The sequence below is a fragment of the Muntiacus reevesi genome, chromosome 3 (assembly GCF_963930625.1).
Source record: "Muntiacus reevesi chromosome 3, mMunRee1.1, whole genome shotgun sequence".
Taxonomy (NCBI): domain Eukaryota; kingdom Metazoa; phylum Chordata; class Mammalia; order Artiodactyla; family Cervidae; genus Muntiacus; species Muntiacus reevesi.
In genome coordinates this window covers 188,117,534-188,131,118 of record NC_089251.1, presented here as the reverse complement: position 1 = coordinate 188,131,118, position 13,585 = coordinate 188,117,534, and the positions used below count along the sequence as shown (strand labels likewise).

General features: G+C 35.5%; 1 non-coding gene across 1 annotated transcript; it reads right to left on the bottom strand.

Annotated features, from left to right (window-relative positions):
• Positions 1-12,662: 12,662 nt before the first annotated feature.
• TRNAC-GCA (transfer RNA cysteine (anticodon GCA)) lies at positions 12,663-12,734 on the bottom strand. Its single transcript has one exon. It is a non-coding gene; the product is annotated as a tRNA-Cys (tRNA).
• Between the last annotated feature and the right edge of the window lie 851 nt (positions 12,735-13,585).

Here is a 13,585-nt window from a genome sequence, read left to right as displayed (position 1 = left end):
TCAGTTGAAACAAAATGATTCTAGAGAACCGATTTAGGAATGAGTTGTTCATTTTCTTCTTTCAGTGAAAATAAAATGAGAATGACAAAGCAATCTTTTAGATAGCCAGAAAAACATAGAGGAAAAGGCCAAGTGGGAAGAGACAATGAAAAGCAAAGGAAGAGAGCTCTTTAAGGGAATATGATGAACAATTATGTGAGAAAGGTAATACCAAAGAAAAACTGTTGGCTCAACTCCACTCAGCATATCTCCCTGCTCTTGCTTTTGCTCTACTGATCATGCCTCTTCCATTTGGTCAAGTTTTGGCCATTAGGGAGTTTTTTTTTAATAGTGCCAACAGATAATTTGCATAAGGCATAATATTGATTTTAAAAATAAAGTTTTAATTGGTTTCTCATGCCAAATATTAACAGCAGTCCATTCCTAAGGTTGTGTTCTTATTATGTTCACTCTATATAACATTTTTAACAGCTCTCTGAACTCAGGTATCAAATAAACAGAATGATAGCCAGCAGGCCCTACACAAAAAAGTCAGTATGCATCTATGGACAGACCAAATATTCCATGTGCTTGAGAACAACACTGGTTTTCCTCAACCCCATTGTCAAGCCACTAAAGATATTCCTATTGAGCTCAGAGAAGCTGATCAAAAAACATATCTTCAGGGGAAAAAGAAGATGATCAGATTAAGCTTGTTTCTTCCTCAGATGTGCATTAAGAAAAGAGGGAAAGACTCATATGCTTCTGTAATCTTGGTTTAGGGCTTTTAATAGGGCTGAAATGCTAAAATCTTTAAAATTCATGACAGTGAACCTCTGATATTCCATAGAAATGAAAACTCTGTTGAAAACTCTTCCCAGGACCGAATCCGATTGTAGAACTGAAAATATCAAAGTTCAGAGGGCCCTAAAAGATGAAAAATATCTGCATACATAGAAATAGAGCACAAATCTTACAAATCAAGGATTAATTCATTTAGGTTGACAGTTAAGAATCCAAACCAGTTCACCCTTGCCTTGTTGACATCAGAGTATGACTCTAGGGTCCTATTAGGATAGTTAGCATAATATTTACACTTTCTGCAATTCTTTTCCACTCTCCAAAATAATCAGAAACTTCACAAAATCTTGGGTAACTATGTTACCAATTTGGCCTTCATATTTAAGAAATCCAGCAAATTACTTTTCGGTGAGCATCTCTCATGCATAACTGGAAATAGCTACATTGTAGGGATAAGTTTAGAAATGGATTGCAAATATTAACATATAAGTTAAATACATGTAAATAATTTTGTAAATTATCTTTTTAGAATTTGGGTAAAATCAGCTGATTTCTCAAAATTAGGATGAAAATTAGGGATAAGTTTAGAAATGGATTGCAAATATTAATGTATAAGTTAAATACATGTAAATAATTTTGTAAATTATCTTTTTAGAATTTGGGTAAAATCAGCTGATTTCTCAAAATTAGGATAAAAAATTAGACAGTTTATAAAAAACATAAAGAAAGCCTCAGATTTTGTCTTATTAATGGTTTTTTTGTTTGGTTTGTTGATGTGTGGGTTAAGTGGGCTTTTTTTCCCATTAGTACTGTCCCTTGTGTGTTTCTTGATATAATTGGAGGATTTCTTGGATGATGGTAAGTAAAAGTGGAATGGGGAACAAGCTGTATTGAAGACAACTTTCTCCATGTGAAGACAAGGCAAGCATTGTATTTGGTGCTTCATGTTCTTTTATCTTATTTGGTCTTCACAACATCCCCATGGCACATGTATTTTAAGACTCTTAATTTATGGATAGAGAATTTGAGACTTATAAAAGGTTTTTTTAAAGAATTTTAAGGGAGAAATAGATTTTTAAAAATTTTCCTCCAGCAGAAATTTCTACTGAGTCACTCACAAATCTGTTCATAAAATCTCCTCTCCCCGTGCAAAAATTATACCATCTCTTATTTCACTGATGTGTTCATCAAATATTTATGGATTACATATTTTATGCCAAGTACTATTCAGAATATCACAGAGAATACAGAAGTAAAGTAAGCATAGAGTACAATTCTAATAAAGGAAGACAGACAGTAAAGAAATAATTAAGCGCAATATATATTGTATCTACAGCGCTATAGTAGATAGTGTAAATGTTAGGTAGTAAAAAAGCAGGAAAGGGGAATATGGAGTGTCAGAGTGCAAGCACAACACAAAAAACTTGTTAGGGAAGGCCTCACTGAGAAGGCGAATTTTTTAAAAAGATGACTTCAGAGAAGTCACCAGCATTGCCATTATGTGCGGGAAGAAAATTTCAGAGAGAACTGCTAGAATAAATGCTCTAATGCAAGGGAATGCTTGGTTTGTTTGAGGAATAGCCAATAAACCCAGGCATTTGAACTGTGGGAAGGATGGAGAGAGCTTAAGACAGGTGATGAGGGTCACATGTACAGGACGTTGTATGCTTTGGTAAGGCTTTGGTTTTTGAATGGAATTATCACCACCTAGTTTTCCAAAGCTCTTTCTGGGTGCTAATACATTGAGATTAGTTTATGGAGGAACATAGGTGGAAGTTGACTGAGAGTCAGACTAAAAGATCATTCTGCTTGGAAGCTGAGATAGGTTCGTGGGGGACCAATTTGAGAACAGTCTTATATGGCTAGATAAGTGATTTCCCATTCTCAAATGGGATCCATGGAAACTCCTTCTAGTAGTTCATGTAGCCAATTCTCGTGGTTGGACATAGGAAGTTTTTATTTGAAAACTTACTTACGTGCTATTATTCATGGAAAAGCATTCTCCACAAGCTTTGATATTTCCTTGAATGTAATCTGCCAAAATCACTTTACCGTTAGCATTCAGCCATTTGACTATGATGTGTTTAGTTTGGTTTCCCATTATATTAATCTTGCTCGGAATTTAATAAACTTGAATCTGTTAAGTACCACAAATCTTCAGACACTGATCAATTCTTGGTTTGCTTTTTATTTCCTTTCCTTTCTTCTTTCTTTTTTCTTTATACTTCTTGTGGATAAATTTCATTGATCAGTCTTTAAGTTCAAGTGACTAATCCTTTTTCAAGTGTCCAGTCTACTGTCAAGCCCACAAATAAATGTATTTCTATATACAAATGTAGAAATATTTGTATTTCTGTATTTCTTGTATTTTTAGTTCTATAATGCCCATTTATTCCCCTCTTGTCTGATAATTCCAATACCTAGGATAACTGTGAGCCTTCTTTTATTGACTACGTTACTTCCAGTTCCTTTGCATGTCTCCTAATTTTTTTGCTTGCAGCACATGCTGTGTTTCTGTCTGTTTTATATTTTCACTTGATCTACAGGTTTAATTTCTTTTTTCATTGCCAACACCTTTTTGCTCTTTGTCTTTTCCTTCATTTCATTGTCTTAACTTGCATTTTTATTACATCAATCTTTTTTTTAATACCTCTTAGAAGTAATGAGTATTGTGAGATAAAAAAAAGCCTGGATCACAAGATACTTGCAATCTGTTTAAGTCTTAAGCAATTACTTTGATTCCTCTATCTGGGAGAATTCTGGCTCATAGCATAAAAAACTGAGGAAAGGTATTATGAATGATGAGGACTTGAAGAGTGGGTTGGATATTGACCAATAGAGAGAAAAGGGGACAGAGAGAAAAAAAACCACAGGGATAAAGAAAGATAAAAAGGACATTTGTGGGTCAGTGAGGAGATGAATATGAAGAGAGAGAAGTTATATGAGTTCAATCCTGATAAACTCATATAATTTTAATACTGAAGTTTAAACCTGATAAAAGAAATTTTTTAATTCTCCTTTCCCTCCTTGCCATTTCCCCCTTAGGATTAAATGATATGAGTAATATCCTCTATACTATCTTCTAAACAGAGAGCTGTCAATGATATTTTCTGCCCTAAAGTCTTTATATTTTAGCCTCTATGTTTAATAACCTAATAAAAATGCAACTAAGTTGTTTTCCATTTAGGCTTGGCTTTTCCTCATCACTGCAGGTTAATTCTTATCTCTAAATGTCACGACAAATGATAGAAAAGTGGTAAAAGGATTTCAACCAAATGACTGTTTGATTCTGAGGGATTAAACCACCAGTATGAATAATTTTTCACTGAATTGATTCCTTTTTTTTTTAAACCACATTTGCCAATCAGTAGAGTTGAAATAATCAAAGCATCTGTGTAAATAGCATTGACTCATGATACCCAAACTCATCATTTTTGTTGTTTCAACTGCCAAACTAGAATTTGTTTTCTCTTCTGTATAAAACTTGACATTCTCTTCTGTGACCTTTACATTCTCAGCTTTGTTGGACTTCACACATCAATACCTTCATCACTATTCTACAAAGCACAAAGAGTAATCACACAAAAAAAGTATCTGCTCTGTGGTAAAAGAAATTCCTGACAGGTTCCTCCCTAAATAAAAATAAATGGAATGACTCCCATAAAATTTATGTGGTCCACACAGAAATAGTTGAACTACATCAAGACCTCAAAAATGTCTGGTTAAAAACATCAGAACCACATTGGGATAAACTTCCTATTGATGCAATCTCTCAGATCATGGAATCCCATAAAGAAAAGCTTATCACTGTTACCTTTGAGAAACACACTGGAACAAACACCAAACACTAAAAATAGCAATCATACATTATTACACGGAGGAAAAGCAAACCTCCTTCTTACCTCTAAATGCTAAAATTCTCAGAGATTCATGTAATACTTGCATTTTTGTTGGCTACTTATAGGAGTTTCTTCAATTATAAATTATGTAGGCATACTTTGCCCATGTGTTTTTGGTTCCGTATTTCTGCCTTATTCAATTGTTGATAACGAAATGAAATGGTTTTTATTTGGAACCCTCTGTCTCCATATCCTAGGATTTCAACAGTGTGCTCTCATTGGTGTTGGAACTCTATCTTGACTCTCTATCTAATCTGCAGTGGGGTGAAATGAAAAATGAATTGGTTAGTTGCTCAGTCATGTCCAACTCTTTGCAACCCCATGGACTGCAACATTGGGCTCATCTGTCCATGGAATTCTCCAGACAAGAATACTGGAGTGGATTGCCATTCCCGTCTCCAGGAAATCTTCCCCACCCAGGGGTCAAACCCTGGTCTCCCGCACTGTGGGTAGATTCTTTACTGTCTGAGCCACCAAGGTGGGTGAAGAACCTACATTTATCGGAGAACTGGCTGGGATAAGACTGATTTCTGTGGCCTTGGGAAACAAAATAAGTTACCAAAGATTTAACTCATAAACTCTTCTTCATTCTTTGCATGCTAAGTCGCTTCAGTCGTGTTTGACTCTTTGTGACCCTATGGATTGTAGCTCATCAAGTTCTTCTGTCCATGGCATTCTCCAAGTGAGAATACTGGAGTGGGTTGCCATGCCTTTCTTCAAGGGATCTTCCCAATTCAGGGATCAAATCCACATCTCCTGTGTCTCCTGCATTGGTAGGTGTGTTCTTTACCACCGGTGCCACCAATTTTCATTCTTTGTGGTCTTCTTTATGGTCCATAAAGAGTAAAAGCCATGAAGAAGGCTGAGCACCGAAGAATTTGTGCTTTCAAATTGTGGTGTTGGAGGAGACTTTTGAGAGTCCATTGGACTACAAGGAAATCAAACCAGGTGATTCTAGAGGAAATCAATTCTGAACATTCAATGAAAGAACTGATGGTGAGGATGAAGCTCCAATACTTTGGCCACCTGATGTGAAAAACTGACTCATTGGAAAAGGCCCTGATCCTGGGAAAGATCGAAAGCAGGAGGAGACGAGGACGACAGAGGATGAGATGGTTGGATGGCATCACTGACTCGATGGACATGAGTTTGAGCAAGCTCCAGGAGATGGTGAAGGACAGGGAAACCTGTTGTGTTGCAGTCCATGGAGTCACAAAGAGTCAGACAAGACTGAGTGACTGAACAAGTTCTTCAAACTACATTTTATTCCTGCCTTGCAATATGGAATTAATTACCTTTTAAGAAACTAGTGTAAGTATTAATAGTAGCATTTAAGACATCTGAGTAGTACTTAAATTTGAATAACTGTTATTGCAAAATTTAGTCATAAAATGATTAAATCACCATATTTTGTGCAAGTAAAAATATGATGGTAAAGATACAGACAAAATGTTCAATAACTATGTTGTATTTCAATAGTGATCCCACACTTCAAAATAGCAGATAATATTTTGCACTCTTGGAGTCATTTAATCTGAAAATTTCTACTTTCTTTGTATGCTTCTTTTAACTAGGCTATAGAGACATCCATAAGAAATATATGCGTTAGGCATACCCCTAAATAAGCACCTTAAAATGTTACTTGTATTATTTCTTAATCTGTCTTTCCCCCTAAATTGTGGAGAAAGGTCATTTCTTTTTATATTTGCATCCCAGATTCCAACTCTGCTCTATTGAATACTTTAATGAGGATTAATACATGCATGTCTTAGCAGCTGAGATTTCAGTACCTGTTTTATTTGCTTCTTTTTGCCGTATATGAAAATAATGCATGAAAATGGAGCAGAAGTAAACAGGATGAAAGAAACATATTATTGTACAAATACACTACTAAGTTGGTTATTCCATTTCAAACTGGTTAAGGCTGCTAAGTACCTTAACCAAGCCATTGACAGTTTATAGACCACAGTTCTCATAATCTATACACATATAAGTCATGTAAAATATTTCTGTAAAAGAGTATGATGCATCTAATTTTATTGATCACAGGCTATTATGGCTTCATTCCTACAAATGCAGTGATTGGGAGAAATTTACTTCTTATCAGTTGCCAAATACAGACAACCTTCTGTAGTTTTGGTGTTTTTATGTTTTTATATTTTAAGTAACTGGTGTGTGAATCTCTCAACAGCCTGTGATGCCATAGCTATGGGCCATGGATGTGGCTCTTGTGTGGTTTACATGATATTTCTGTAACTCAGATGAGATTCATGGTATCACTGATGGGGTCTGCACATGTCTTAAAGAATTTTTGTTTTCATTTGTTGTTGTTGTTATTTTTTCTTTAAGGAGGGACTCATTTGGAATGCCTCACTCTGCAGGGTTTAGGGTTACCATATGAAAGAGAACAACCTTGTCATATTAGGAGAAGAGGAATTCTTGTCTTTGATGGAAGGTTGACAAAGGTACTTTGTCCCTGGCGTCATTTTTATTACATGACTACTGTGTTCTGCCAGGAGGACTGGGACCACCTACCTGCACATTGAAAAACACAGCTGAGATCTGTCTTTGTGACCCAGACACATGCCCTCTCAACTTTTCTCTGTCCTGAAGGAAAACATCACAACCCAAGCCAGATGAAAACAAGCACATTTTCCCCCGCTTTTTCTGTGGGAAAGATGAGCTGAAACCAAAGTTAATATATTTGAAAAATCTGGGGAAAAAACAGAACAGATTTTTAAAAAGTCATTCCTTTAGCCCCATTGGTATGCTACTTGCAGGAGTCTTACAAAGAAAACTTCTGTTGAAGTGAAAAACACTGGAAGAAACCCATGTTATGTGAGACTTTAATTCCCTGGAGCTGGGAAAGGTGAAAGAATCAGGTCCCTATACTCTTGGACTGTTTTCATTAGTTACCAAGAATGTTTATGCAATTGATTTTAACCACTTCATCAGAAATCCCTGCTTGGTATAGTTAACACAAATCAGTTGAAGCTAATTTTAAGAAGCCATACTATTATATTATATAAAATTCATTCATGAGGAAAGATAAAGTTGCAGAAGAGGAAGAAGAATTGACTTCATTTTTTTTAATTCTCTAACTATGTATCAGCACCATTATTTCAACAAAACAACTTTGCTACAACTTCACTAATCTGTGATTTATGTCTTAATACTTTTTTCTTGGACAGGATATATTTGGCATAAAATACCCAGTTTTTCACAATGAAATCGTAGACCCTGAGCCAATCTTGTGAAACCATTGGCTCATGGAAAGTTAAGTCACAAAATATAATTTCTACACACAACCTTTTACGTTTTTTTAATCACTCTATTCCTGGCAAATATAATTCAATAACACCAAAATGAAAATGGCTGGGCTACTTGATATTTTACATGTTGGATTTCCCCTACTTTCCACCAACAACAGAGGTTCATTTTTATCATACAAAGCAAATTAAATTAACAGAATGGGCTTTAGATCAGTGTTTTTCTAACTTTTTGGATTTCAACTCACATTAAGAAGTACATCTCACCCCAGACCCACATGTAACCTGATCCAAATTTTCATAAAAGAATACTCATTCTTATTTAAATTTCTTTTTTTATTTTGTCATATTCATTGTTTCTCTCTTTTGATTGTGCTAAGAATAGTTAATTTGAGATTTACCCTTTTAACACATTTTTACAGTCCACAATTTGGTATTGTTAAGTATGGCCACCATGTTGTATAGTATACTTATGCTTATTTTATATGGTTCTCTTCAATATGATCTGTTTATTCTATTTTATTCATGTGAATTATTTGTTTGTTTTCACTACCCATGTATGTGTCTTGAACAACAATCTGTAATACATAGCTTTAAATAAATTATCTAATGAAAGTCTGGTACAGAATACAATTGCACCTAAAACCATTACTAACAGCCAACTCTTACTGAGAACTAAACTATACACTTCTTTCATTTATTCGCTATCCTAAAAAATCTCCATCACAGGCATATAGACATTTCATAGATGAAGAGCATAGAGGGGCAACTATCTTGCCAAATTTTACAAAACTAGCTATGACAGAGCTTTGATATGAATCCAGGGCTACCCAGGTTCTTAGCTACTAAATTAACACCTAAACAGAAGGCTGAGTCGTAAGTCATGTCCTAGACCTGGAAATATTTGGTTGATCCCAGACTCTTCAAATTAGTGAAGACATTTGAGAGAACTTACATGGTTCTAGGAGGATCTCCATAGCTCTAGAATATTTACAGCCTTTGAAACCAGTCTCCACATTATAAATGTCCTTCAACAGGCAGACAAACAACTAGACATTTGTCTACCTGATAGATGCTGCACGTAGCAAAAGGCACTTTGACGTTTTTTTTTTTTAACCTAGATTGGCATTGGCATAAAAGTTAGTTTTTCTAGGGCTTGGGAGAATACATGTCCTGGGTGACTTATTCAAAGAACTAATATAAAAGGGACCATCAGACTGCAATACAAGCCTATGATCAACTCTGGGAATGTGGAGTGGGTGATATCATAGCTTGGAATGTTTTCTTTTTAGCTGCTGGAGTGATCATAGTACACAACTAACTCCAGATATAAAAGAGAGATTCATAGGCTTAGTTCATTTCTATTGAGGGGCTTCATTTTGTGTGAACACTGGCCTCTAACAGGTCTGGGACTGCTAACTGTCAACCAGCTCTGCAACCACAGTCTGTCACTCCTGTTAACAGATGGGACAGCAGTCAACAACTGAAATTTGGTGAAGACTAACACCACCCTTATGGCAGAAAGTGAAGAGGAACTAAAAAGCCTCTTGATGAAAGTAAAAGAAGAGAGTGAAAAAGTTGACTTAAAGCTCAACATTCAGAAAATTAAGATCATGGCATCTGGTCCCATCACTTCTTGGGAAATAGATGGGGAGACAGTGGAAACAGTATCAGACTTTATTTTGGGGGGCTCCAAAATCACTGCAGATGGTGATTGCAGCCATGAAATTAAAGATGCTTACTCCTTGGAAGGAAAGTTATGACCAACCTAGATAGCATGTTAAAAAGTAGAGACATTACTTTGCCAACAAAGGTCCGCCTAGTCACGGCTATGGTTTTTCCAGTAGTCGTGTATGGATGTGAGAGTTGGACTGTGAAGAAAGCTGAGCACCAAAGAATTAATGCTTTTGAACTGTGGTGTTGGAGAAGACTCTTGAGAGTCCCTTGGACTGCAAGGAGATCCAACCAGTCCATTCTAAAGGAGATCAGTCCTGGGTGTGCATTGGAAGAACTGATGCTGAAGCTGAAACTCCAATACTTTGACCACCTCATGCAAAGAGCTGACTGATTGGAAAAGACCCTGATGCTGGGAGGGATTGGGGGCAGGAGGAGAAGGGGATGACAGAGGATGAGATGGCTGGATGGCATCACTGACTCGATGGACATGGGTTTGAGTAAACTCTGGGAGCTGGTGATGAACAGGGAGGCCTGGTGTGCCGCAATTCATGGGGTCGCAAAGAGTTGGACACAACTGAGCAACTGAACTGAACTGAACTGAACTTTATCATGACGCCTCACAGTTCAGTTACATAAGTTACTCATAGACTACCAGATTGATGAGTTCTGATCAAGGTCAACTAATTGATGAGCAAGAGATTAATTGGTTCACAGAGTAGTCAAAGTAATTGGATAATTTCAGAAATCACCAACAAATTGTTTGAAAATTTAACATAATTCTGGGTTAAGTCAATCAAGACAGTTAATCTCAATGAAGACTATAGATAATGATAACAGGGCTAATAAGAGCAAAGGCAGACCCCACTATGGGGCCAAAGGAGAAGAGGTGGATCTCTTCTAGGCAGGAAGTTACTATAATTTCTTTTATTAACTTCTTGTTTTTAATGGGAAAAAAAAAAAAACTTTGACCTTAAGTTTCCTTGACTAGGTTCTCTGGAATGGCTGGAAATTTTCTAAACAATTTAAAATCATGTCTATTCTATGTTTCTTTATTTTGGGGGGAAATAAAGAAGTATAGGACTTCATTACAGAACCATGGTTTTCATGATATAAATATGCATACATAATAAATGCTCTTGCTTTTCCCTCTTAGAATGGCAATGTCACAAATGGCAGATTTTTGTCTGTCTTTTGTTATTGCTGCATCCCCAGCACTAAATTTCCCAGGAGTATTCTTCAGCTACTTATATTGTACATAGCTAATATAGTATTTAAAATTAGTGTAAAATTTTCACAAATCATTTAAGTATTACTCTAAAATATGCATTAAAAATCACAATTCTCAAATCTTTGCTGAAAAAAACTGATTTAATATTTGTAATATGAGCTGAATACTGACTCTGCGTAGCATTCTTTCAAATATTTATAAAGTTCAAGTCATCAAGACCTCAATAAGATGCTGCAATATTTCTAACTTTTAAAAATCAGGGATCTGTTTTTGAGAAAGCATCTCATAATAAGTTTGTATTTGTTGGCTAGTAAGCAAAAATTATTGTTGAATAATAATTCTTGCAATGATAGTAAATCATTTTTAAAATAGTTAATGATGAATAATATGAGGTACAAGAACCAGGTGACTAAACTATTCCCTGAAGGAGAAATGTTCATCTATGAGAGAGATTTTTCCAAAATTAGACATGGGTAACAGTGCTGGTCTCACAGACAGGTTTTCTAATTACTTAACTCACTGATCAAGTGGAAACAAGTCTGTAAACTCTTTATGGAGATGTAATGTTTATGATCTATCCAGGAAAACAACACTCTATAATTCTTTTCAGAGATACAAAATGTTTATGGCATTTGTTTATATATAAAGTTGCTGAGAAGCTCTCTAGAAAAATCAAAAGTTTCTTTATGCTAACCCCAGAGATAATTATAATGAAAGACCCTTAGAAGGGCTAGAAAACACTTTTGCTTGCTTCTCCTAATTGATACACATTTGCAAATCTTACATAGACTTGGCCTATAGGTCTTAAAAAATCTAACAGATGCACGTACACTTTTAGATCCTGTCCAGCTCATTTACACAATAAAGTAGGTTTTTTTTGCCTCAGTCATTATTTACTTATGAAAACATATTTGCTCTCATGGGAAATGCTATAACAAAAAGGTCTCTCATGTGTTTAGGTCAATGCTTACATTTCAGGAAAAAGTATGTGTATATGTATGTACACTATACATATATATATAAAGATGCTGTTTATATGTGTATGTTCATATATGCGTGTATATTATAAATGGATAAATGTAAATATATGCATATAAATAAGTAACCCTGGCTTCAGTAAATTGCTTATCTTTTCATTTAATAAACTCAAACCCAGCAGGTTTTACTCAATATCTTTAGGATAAAAACAAAATTCAAGTAAGCCATCAGGTTTCTGTTTTGGCTAATATTTGCCTTCTAATTATCCTTTCTTTCACTGCCAGATCATAGATGCATTTGTCTTACTCAATATTTTCATGTTTTCAGCAGGAAGTTGGCCAGGAAATCTAGTCCATCATACTGCTATAATCAACAATTGTGTTTCATGGATTTTAAGAAAATAAAAACACTAAATATGGCATCACAAAAAAAGTGTAACTAGTTCACTACTCTTTCTATGTTTATGTATAAATATATCTCATCTCCAAAATATATTCCCTTTGCAATGGGGCAAGTTACTTAACCTTTGTCTCATTTAAAGTGAAGATAAACATCTGCCTATCCTGCACGTTTATAGTCCAGTGTAAATGAGTTAGTGCACATGAAATGGTATGATAGTCAGTGTGCTGATAAAAAGCCTAGGTGTTGTGATTTTTACATCTATACCCCAGCAGGGAAAAAAAAACTTTTTTGTATGACTAGTGTGTGAAGTCACTCAGTCGTGTCCATCTCTTTGCGGCCCCGTGGACTGTAGCCCACCAGGCTCCTCCGTCCATGGGATTCTCCAGGTAAGAATACTGGAGTGGGTTGCCATTTCCTTCTCCGGAGATCTTCCCAAACTAGGGATCGAACCCAGGTCTCCTGCACTGCAAGCAGATGCTTTAACCTCTGAGCCACCAGGGAAGCTAGCTCTCTGTAAATAGGAAAATCTCTCCTCAAAGACACACAGTCACTAATTTGAAACTAGTGGGAGTATGAAAAGAGTTTGAAAGAGAGTTCTCTTTAACAAAAGTTCAGAAATTTTCATCAACCATTTAATTTAAACAGTGAATACCTAGGTGATATGCATTGAAAATCAAGTAGTAATAGTTACATAAAAGAAAACTATGTATGCTATGAAAAAAAGAAATAAAGAGGATTGAACAATATAAAGGATTGTTGACACACTATTCCAAGATAGACATTTCTGATTTTAAGGTATGGTGCTCATGGTTCATAAGGAGCTGTACATTCTGTATAAAAGACTTTTACACATTTTTTAGTATAGATGCCCTTAAATCTTTGCTTCATGTGCCTTCTGGATGTAAGCTAGTTTGATACCTTATATTCTGAGAATCTGGAGTTTGAAAGAGTGATTTGTGAAGAATCCTAAACTATGAGACTTCTGTTAACAAAGCATAATAAAACTTATTTTTAGATAGAGTACTAATTTTGAGATCCAAAACAATTAGTTCATGAGAGTGAAGGGCAGTGATAAATTGATATTCTCAGGATTGCCAAGACTCTAATGAAGAGACATAAGCTCCCTGGACATTTAGTTGCCATTTGCTGCCTCTGCTCTTGTGAATGTTGACGATAATGATGAAGAAAGATCTCCTGGATAACCTTCATCATAGGGATAAAAAGAAATCTCTTCAAATTTTCTTTCCCTAATTTTTAAAATGAATTTTTTAGTGGCTGAAAGGTGATTCAAGGATGGTATCTCTGGAAGCAGAGGGCTGTTCTCACAAGTTGGGGACAAGCCTGTGTGGCTT